The sequence below is a fragment of the Mandrillus leucophaeus genome, unplaced genomic scaffold (assembly GCF_000951045.1).
Source record: "Mandrillus leucophaeus isolate KB7577 unplaced genomic scaffold, Mleu.le_1.0 Scaffold197, whole genome shotgun sequence".
In the NCBI taxonomy this organism is placed as follows: Eukaryota; Metazoa; Chordata; class Mammalia; order Primates; family Cercopithecidae; genus Mandrillus; species Mandrillus leucophaeus.
The window spans coordinates 3,066,899-3,076,276 of NW_012101998.1; the positions used below are offsets into that span (position 1 = coordinate 3,066,899).

The 9,378-nt window shown below is 40.6% G+C and overlaps 1 protein-coding gene across 1 annotated transcript in view; it reads right to left on the reverse strand.

The window, feature by feature from the left end:
• Positions 1 to 4,528, reverse strand: part of MYO9A (myosin IXA) — a 253,788-nt gene extending 249,260 nt beyond the window's left edge. Inside the window, exon 1 of the mRNA XM_011978611.1 lies at positions 4,484 to 4,528. The gene's annotated coding sequence lies outside the window, so the exon portion shown is untranslated. The remainder of the gene's footprint in view (positions 1 to 4,483) is intronic.
• Positions 4,529 to 9,378: the final 4,850 nt, after the last annotated feature.

Here is a 9,378-nt window from a genome sequence, read left to right on the forward strand (position 1 = left end):
AAAAAAAAAAAAATACAGGCCAGGCGTGGTGGCTCATGCCTGCAATCTCAACACTTTGGGAGGCCAAGGCAGGCATCTCACAAGGTCAGGAGTTTGAGACCAGGCTGGACAACATGGTGAAACTCGGTCTCTACTAAAAATACAAAACAAAAAATTAGCCGGGCATGGTGGCACACGCCTGTAATCCCAGCTACTCAGGAGGCCGAGGCAGGAGAATCGTTTGAACCTGGAAATCAGAGGTTGCAGTGAGCCAAGCCTGAGCCACTGCACTCCCCTCTGGGTGACAGAGTGAGATTCTGTCCCAAAAAAAAGAAAAGATCATACATTGTCATCCAGTAGCAAGAAAAGTAGAACTGGGCTGGGCACGGTGGCTCACGCCTGTAATTCCAGCACTTTGGGAGGCCGAGGTGGGCAGATCGCAAAGTCAGGAGATCAAGACCATCCTGGCAAACACGGTGAAACCCCGTCTCTACTAAAAATACAAAAAAAAAATTAGCCGGGCATGGTGGCGGGCGCCTGTAGTCCCAGCTTTTCGGGAGGCTGAGGAAGGAGAATGGCATGAACCCGGGAGGCAGCGGAGCTTGCAGTGAATGGAGATCGCACCACTGCACTCCAGCCTGGGCGACAGAGCGAGACTCCATCTCAAAAAAAAAAAAAAAAAGAAAAGTAGAACTGAATCAAGCAAATGTATTATGCATTTAAAAAGTAAAAAAGAAAAAAAAATTGAACTTTAATGTTGAAAAAATAACTCAAACCAAAGGTCTCATAGTACATACAGAAAACACTATAATATCAAAGGCAAGATCTATTTGAGAAAACATTACTGATTTGCGTATGGCTATAAATATCACTGGGGAGAGTTATTAAACATTTTGAATTTTAGATAAATAACTATGGGGAACTTGTGTTCATGACCTAATATTTCTTCATTCTTTAGTGCTTACAATTAGAGTGTTCCACAAATAAATATAGTCACTACCATACAAATGTTTAATCACATATATAAACATATACGTAACTTATTTTGATACATAAACATTTAGATATGTAAACTTTGCAAACTATGTATTTAGAAGTAAATTTGCTTTTTAAAAGCCCCCAAATACTCTTTTTACAAACCCATTTCCTCCTCTTCCTAGGCACACAACTAGACTTTATTTCCCAATCTTCCCTGGGGTTACATGTGGACATATGATCAAGTCCTAGGTAAATGGTATGTGGGGCAGAGATTATGTACATTCTCTCCAGGCTGAGCCAAAAAAAATCTCTAAAAGCATCTGCCTTTCCTAGCCTGCTATAAGAATGGAGACAACCTGGGGAAAAGCTCAAAGGCCCTAAGGGACACAGAGCCACTAGGGGGAAGGAGTCTTGGTCCCAAAGGACCACACACAGAAGAGTGTCTACTATCACCTCACCTCCATCCACCTAAATTGGACTGTGATGTAAATGAGAAATAAACTTTACTTGTATAGAGCTGCTGATATTTGGAGGGTGTTTAGGTATAGTAGTTGGGCTACCCTGACTAATGCACTATTATAAAAATTTTCCAAACCCTCTCCTATAAGGAATCCTGTCAGGAAATTCCTCTTATATTCAATCCATCAATAAGCACTATAGGTCTGCCTTTAAAATACATCCTGAACCTATTTTCTTATCATTCCCATCTCTATCATCTGCTTCAAGCCCTATCATTCTCTCACCTGAATTAGTGAAAAAGCATGGTATCCTCCCTTCTATCATTGCTCTACTATAGTCTATTTTTCCACACAGCAGGCAGAGTCACCCTTTTTAAAGGAAAATCAAACCATGCCACTCTACTTCAACGGCTCTCAACACAAATAAAACTGAAAGCTCTTACTGTAGTCTAAAAGGGCCCACATTATTTCACCCCCTCAAATTTCATCTTTCTCTCACTCCACTGAAGCCTCAGTGGTCTTTTTCTTTCTGTTTTTAAGTTTATTCCTAATTCAGAATCTTTCCACTTCCTTCCTGGTCCCTCTACTTGAACCTTCTTTCATATCACTGAGGTCTCTGTTCAAACTTCGAATCCTCAGCAAAGGTTTTCCTTAGGATACTATCTAAAATAATCCTCTATCCCCCATCTTCCATCATTCTATTCCCTTATCCTGATTTATTTTTATGAAAGAATTTGATGTATTACCTAAAATTATATTTTATTTTTTGTTTGTTTACTGTCTTATTTCTCCATTAAAATGTAAGTGACTTCGTCCTTCCCATCATGGGTATCCACAGCTCAAAAATTTATTTGTTGAAGAAATAAATTCACATACACATTAATCTATTATAGCAATCATTTTTCTTGCTTAGTCATTTTATTAAAATTCACTACATAGCTTTTTCCCCTTTTTCCTTTCTCATCTATTTTCATGCATAATATATATACACTGCTTTATTTGACTTCCTTTAAGAGCTCTTTTCAACATTACTTTGACAATGGCTAACGTTAAAAAATGAGCAAGTAATCAAAGTCCTTTCCTAAGGAAGTAATCAATCAATGATGCTGATTCAATAAGCATGCCTACCAATATGGATGAAAGAAGAGTGGCCATTTCATGCAGCTATCTTTAACCTCAAGAATACTGCTAAATGATAGTTTCCATAACCCAAGTAATGGAGCAAGAAATAAGAAAATAAGGCTGGGTACGGTGGCTCACGTCTGTAATCCCAGCACTTTTGGAGGCCGAGGCAGGTGGATCAACTGAGTTCAGGAGTTCAAGACCAGCCTGGCCAAATATGGCGAAACTCTGTCTCTACTAAAAATACAAAAATTTGTGGGTGTGGTGACGGGCGCCTGTAACCCCAGCTACTCTGGAGGCTGAGGCAGAAGAATCGCTTGAACCTGGGAGGCAGAGGTTGCAGTGAGCTGAGGTCACACCATTGCACTCCAGCCTAGGCGACAGAGCGAAAACTCTCTCAAACAAACAAAAAAAGAAAATGAAAAAAAAATTAAACCATGAAGAATGGATATGCAGTTATATTCATGTATTAATATCCACATAATAAAATATTACTCAACCACAAAAAAAAATAAACTACTGATATCACAACAGCTAAAACACTATGTTAAACGAAAGAAGTCAGAAACAAAAAGTATGTAGGTATGATTACCCCATGAACAGACAAAACTAACCCACAATGACAGAAATTAAAATGTATAGGTGGAGGGAAGAGGGAAGAGGCAAGATGGCCGAATAGAACCCTCCAGCAACCACCCCCAACTCCCAACAGAACACCAAACTGCACAACTATTCACACAAGAAAGCACCTTCGTAAGAACCAAAAATCAGGTAAGTGATCACAGAATCTGGTTTTAACATCTTATCAAGGAAAAAGCCACTGGTGAGGGTAGGAAAGACAGTCTTGAACTGCCAACACCATCCCTGTCCTATCTTCTGGCGGCAGCCATGTTGTCCAGAGAGAATCTGTGTACTTGTGGGAGAGATAGCACAGCAATTGTGGGACTTTGCACTGAAACTCAGTGCTGTCCCATCACAGTGGAAAGCAACACAGGGCAGAATTCAGTCGGTACCTATGGAGGGAGCATTTAGACCAGCGCTAATCAGAGGGGAATTGTCCATCCCAGTGGTTGGAACCTGAGTTCTGGCTAGTCCTACCATGGCAAGCTAAAGTACTCTGGAGTCATAAATAAACTTAGAAGGCAGTCTACGCCACTAGGACTTCAATTCCTGGGCAAGTCTTGGTGTTGCATGCACTTGGAATCAGTGGACTTGAGGTGCACATGACCCAGTGAGACACCAGGTAGGGCGGCCCAAACAGTGCTTGCATTACCCCTCTCCCAGCACCAGGCAGCACAGCTTGCAGCTCCAGGAAACCTCCTTCTGCTTAAGGAGAGGAAAGTCACATTGTCTTACAACTTGGATATCAGCTCAGCCACAATACAGTAAAGCACCAAGCAGAGTCCTGATGCCCCCATTCCAGGCTCTACATCCCAGATGACATTCCTAGACACACCCTGAACCAGAAAGGAACCAGCTGCCATGAAAGGAAAGATCCAGTCCTGGCAGGATTTATCAACTGCTGCCTAAAAGGTCCTTGGACCTTGAATAAACTTCAGTAGCCAGCAGTGGCCAGGCAGTACTTGCCATGGGCCTTGGGCGAGACCTAGTACCATACTAGCTTCAGATGTAACCCAGTGCATTCCCAGCTGTGGTGGCCACCTTGAGAGACTCCTTATGCCTGAGACAGGGAGACAGAAGAGCAAAAAGGATTTTGTCTTGCAACTTGGGTATCAACTCAGCTACAGTAAAATAAAGCACCAAGCAGACTCCGAAAGTCCCTGATTTCCGGCCTTAGCTCATGGACAGCATTTCCAGACCCACCCTGGGCCAGAAGGGAACCCACTGCTCTGAAGAGAGACCCAAGTCTGGCAGGATTCACCACAAGCTGGCTAAAGAGCCTTCAGGCCTTGAAAAAACGTCAGTGGTAACCAGGCAGTATTCACCACGGGCCTGCGGAGGTGGTAGCCACAGGAAGAGACTCCTTCTGCCTAAGGAAAGAAGAGGAAAGAGTAAAAAGGACTCTGTCCTACAACTTAGGCACCAGCTCAGCCACAGAAAAATAAAGCACCAAGGAGATTCCTAAAGTTCCCAACTCCAGGCCCTAGCTCCCAGCCAGCATTTCCAGACTCACCCTGGGCCAGAAGGGAACCTTCCTCCCTGAAGAGAAGCACAGGAGCCTGTCTGGATTCACTACCCACTGACTAAAGCACCCTAGGGCACTCAGTAAACATCAACAGTAGCCAGGCAATAGTCACCACAGGCCTTGGGCAAGACCCCATATTGTGCAGACTTCAGGTCTGATCCAGCGCAGTCCAAGAGGTGGTGGTCATGGCAGTGCTTGGGTCATCCCTCCCCCAATTCCAGGCAGCTCAGCAAGGAGACACAGACTCCACCAGTTTGAGGAAAAGTAAGGGAAGAGAACAAGAGACTCTGCCTGGTAATCCAGATAATTCTACCAGGACTAACCCAGACCACAAAGGCGGTACCTCTATGAGTCTGTAAAAGCCACAGCGTTACTGGGGCTTGGGGTGTATCCTAATGAAGAGACAGCTACAATAACCAAAGACAGATCATAATACTCAATTCACTTAGAATACTTGGAAAACCTTCTAAAGAAGGACAGGTACAAAAAAAGCCCAGACTGCAAAGATTACAACAAATACCTAACTCTTCAATGCCCAGACACCAACGAACATCCACAAGTATCAACACCACCCAGGAAAACATGAACTCACCAAACATACTAAATAAGGCAGCAGTGAGCAAACCTAGACAGAGATAGGTGACCTTTTAGAGAATTCCAGATCGTTGCTTTCAGGAAGCTCAACAAAACTCAAGATAACACAGAAGAAATTCAGAATCCTATCAGATAAACTTAACAAAGACTAAAATGATTTTTAGAAATCAAGCAGAAATTTGGGAGCTAAAAAATTCAACTGACAATCTGAAGAACGCATCAGAGTCTCTCAACAGCTGAATTAGTCAAGCAGGAGAAACAATTAATGAGCTTGAAGATAGGCTACTTGAAAATACACAGAGAAAGACAAAAGAAAAAAGAATAACATAAGAATAAAGCATGCCTACAAGATCTAGAAAATAGCCTCAAAAGGGCAAACCTAAGAGTTATTGAGGCTGGGTGCTCGATCACACCTGTAATCCCAGCACTTTGGGAGACCAAGGTGGAAGGATCACTTGGGCCCAGGAGTTCAAGACAGCCAGGCAACATAGAGAGATTCCATCTCTACAAGATAAATATTTTTTAATTAACCGGATGTGGTTGCACAAGCTTGTGGTCCCAGCAAAGGAGGCTGAGATGGATCACTTAAACCCAAGAGGTCAAGGCTGCAATGAGCCATGATCATGTCACTGCACTCCAGCCCAGCCTGGATGACAGAGCGAGATCCCATCTATAGAGCTATAGTAACCAAAACAGCATAAAAACAGACGAATGAAACAGAATGGAGAACCCAGAAATGAATCCATACATCTATAGTGAATTCATTTTTGACAAAGGTGCTGAGAACACACACTGGGGAAAAGACAGTCTTTTCAATAAATAGTGCTTGGAAAACTGGATATCCATACGCAGAAGGGAGAAACTAGATCCTCTCTCTCACCATACACAAAAATCAAAATTAAAATGGATTAAAGATCTAAATCTAGGACCTGAAACTATCAAACCACTAAAAGAAAACATTGGAGATCTCTCTAGGACATTAGTCTGGGCAAAGATTTGTTGAGTAATACCCCAAAAGCTCAGGAAACCAAAGCAAAAATGGACAAATAAGATTACATCAAGTCAAAAAGCTTCCGCATAGCAAAGGCAACAATCAGTAAAGTGAACAAACAACCCACAGAATGGGAGAAAATATTTGCAAACTGTCTATTTGACAAGCGATTAATAACAAGAATATATAAGGAGTTCAAACAATTCAACAGGAAAAAAACCTAAAAATCTGATTTTAAAATGGGCAAAAGACTGGAATAGACATTTCTCAAAAGACGTACAAAATGGCAAGCAGGTATATGAAAAGGTACTCAACATCAGGTACTCAACAAGCAGGTATATGAAAAGGTGCATTAGAGAAATGCAAATCAAAACTACAATGAGATATTATCTTACCACAGTTAAAATAGCTTTTATCCAAAAGGCAGACAACAAATGCTGGCAAGGATGTAGAGAAAAGGGAACACCTGTACACTGTTGGTGAGAATGTAAATTAATACAGCCACTATAAAGAACAGTTTGAAGGTTCCTCAAAAAACTAAAAACAGAACTACTACATGATCAAGCAAATTAACTGGTACGTATATACTCAAAAGAATGGGAATCAGTATATCAAAGCGGAATCTGCACTCCCGTGTTTATTGCAGCACTATTCACAATCACCAAGATTTAGAATCAACCTAACTGTCCATCAACAGACAAATGGATAAAGAAAATGTGATGCATATAACACAATGAAGTTGGTATTCAGCCATAAAAAAAGAATGAGATCCCATCATTTGCAACAACATGGTTGGAACTGCAGGATATTATGTTAAGCAAAATAAGCCAGGCACAAAAAGACAAACTTTGTATTATCTCATTCATTTGTGGGAGCTAAAAATTAAAATAATTTTAACTCATGAAAATAAAGAGTAGAGTGATGGTTATCAGAGGCTGGGAAGAATATTAAAGGGGCGGAGGAGAGTGGGGATGGTTAATGGGTACAAAAATATAGTTAGAATGAATAAAACGTAGTATTTGACAGCACAACAAGGTGACTACAGTCAACAATAATTTATTTTACATTTAAAAATAACTAAAAGAAGTATAATTGAAATGCTTATAACAAAGAAATGATAAATGCTTGGGGTAGATACCCCATTTGCCCTAATGTGATTATTATACACTGTATGCTTGTATCAAAATATCTCAAGTACCCCATAAATATATACAACTACTACGTACCCATAAAAACTAAAAAGTTTTAAAAAGCATAGATGGGGCAGAGAAGAAGGGACTGACTGAAACAAGAGGGAACTCTCTGGAGTTGATGGAAATGTTATGCTTATTTTTGGTGGTGATTATACCAGTGTATACCATTTTCAAAACTCATACTGAGCACTTATGATCTGTGCACTTTATTGTATGTTAATTGTTTCTCAGTTAAAATGAATTTTAAAAAGATACCGCCACACATCTAAGAAAGCAAAATATACGTAAGGTCGCAAGAAGACCTAAATACATGGAAAAATACACTATATCCAATAAATTGACTTCAGTATCACTAAGAAGCCAACTCTCCTGCAAAATGATATACAATTCCAACAAATTCAGTACAATTCCAAACAAAATTCTAGTAGGTTCTGAACAAATTAACAAGCTGATTCTCAATGTGTATTTGAAATCTAATGGACCTAGAATAGCCAAGACAATCTTAAAGAATAACAAAGTTGGAGGACTTATACTACCAAATAGCAAGACTTAGTACGAGGCCACAAAAAGTATAGTACTTGGTACAAGGAGAGACATAAGAGAATCCAGAAACAGGCTCCTATACAATCATGTTCTAACTTAAAACAAAGATGCCACTGCAATTCAGTATGGGGAAAGGAAAGCCTTCTATGTCAATGGTGCTGAACCAACTGGATTGTCTAGAAAAATTAATTCATGGACAAAAATTACTTTATGACGGATCATAGACCATGAAAGGTAATAAAATTAACATTTCCAGAATAGACCCAATAAGAAGATTTACATGAGCCAGGCACGGTGGCTCACACCTGTAATCCCAGCACTTTGGGAGGCCAAGGCAGGTGGAACACCTGAGGTCGGGCATTCACCAGCCTGAGCAACATGGAGAAACCCTGCCTCTACTAAAACTACAAAATAAGCCGGGCATGGTGGTGCATGCCTGTAATCCCAGCTACTCAGGAGGCTGAGGCAGGAGAATGGCTTGAACCCGGGAGGCGGAGGTTGCAGTGAGCTGAGATCATGCCACTGCACTCCACCCTGGGCAACAAGAGTGAAACTCCGTCTCAAAAAAAAAAAAAAAAGAATATTTACATGAACCTAGAGTGGGATCTTGAACAGAAACACACACACACACACACACACACACACACACACAACGTACTAACCATAAAAAATAATAAATTTGACTTTATTAAAATTAAGAACTTCTATTCAATAAAAACCATTGAGAGTAAAAAGGCACAAAAGATACCTGCAATACACATATCAAACCAAAGACTTATATCCAGATTTTTGTAAAAACAGCTAAAAATAAGAAAACAACTGCCCAATCTTTTTAATGAGCAAAAGACTTAAACAGATTATGATGAGGATATATAAAAGGCCAAAATGGATATGAAAAATAAACTCAACATCTGTGGTAGATCATTGTTCAAAAATATTCACTTCTTACTTATCCTTATGTGCACTGAAGACATATACTTTTGCAACTATGAATTTGGGCTACACCACAACTGAGTTTAAGGAGTAGGTCAGCAGACATATCATAAACTGGTCTTGAAATATGCTTGAACAACCGAATATGCCTTCTTGCACTTGTGTTACCACCAAGAAAAGAATATGCCCCATCTGGCCTACTGGTGCACATAAGAAGATGAGATACACAAAGCAGAGCTGTCCCAGCTGACCCACAAATCCATAACCAAGAAACAAATACTTGTGTACCACTGGAGATTTTCAGGTTAAGCAGTAATAGTTGACTAATATAGGCCAAGTGTGGTGGCTCACACCTGTAATCCCAGCACTTTGGGAAGCCGAAGCGGGGGGATCACAAGGTCAAGAGATCGAGATCATCCTGGCCAACATGGTGAAACCCTG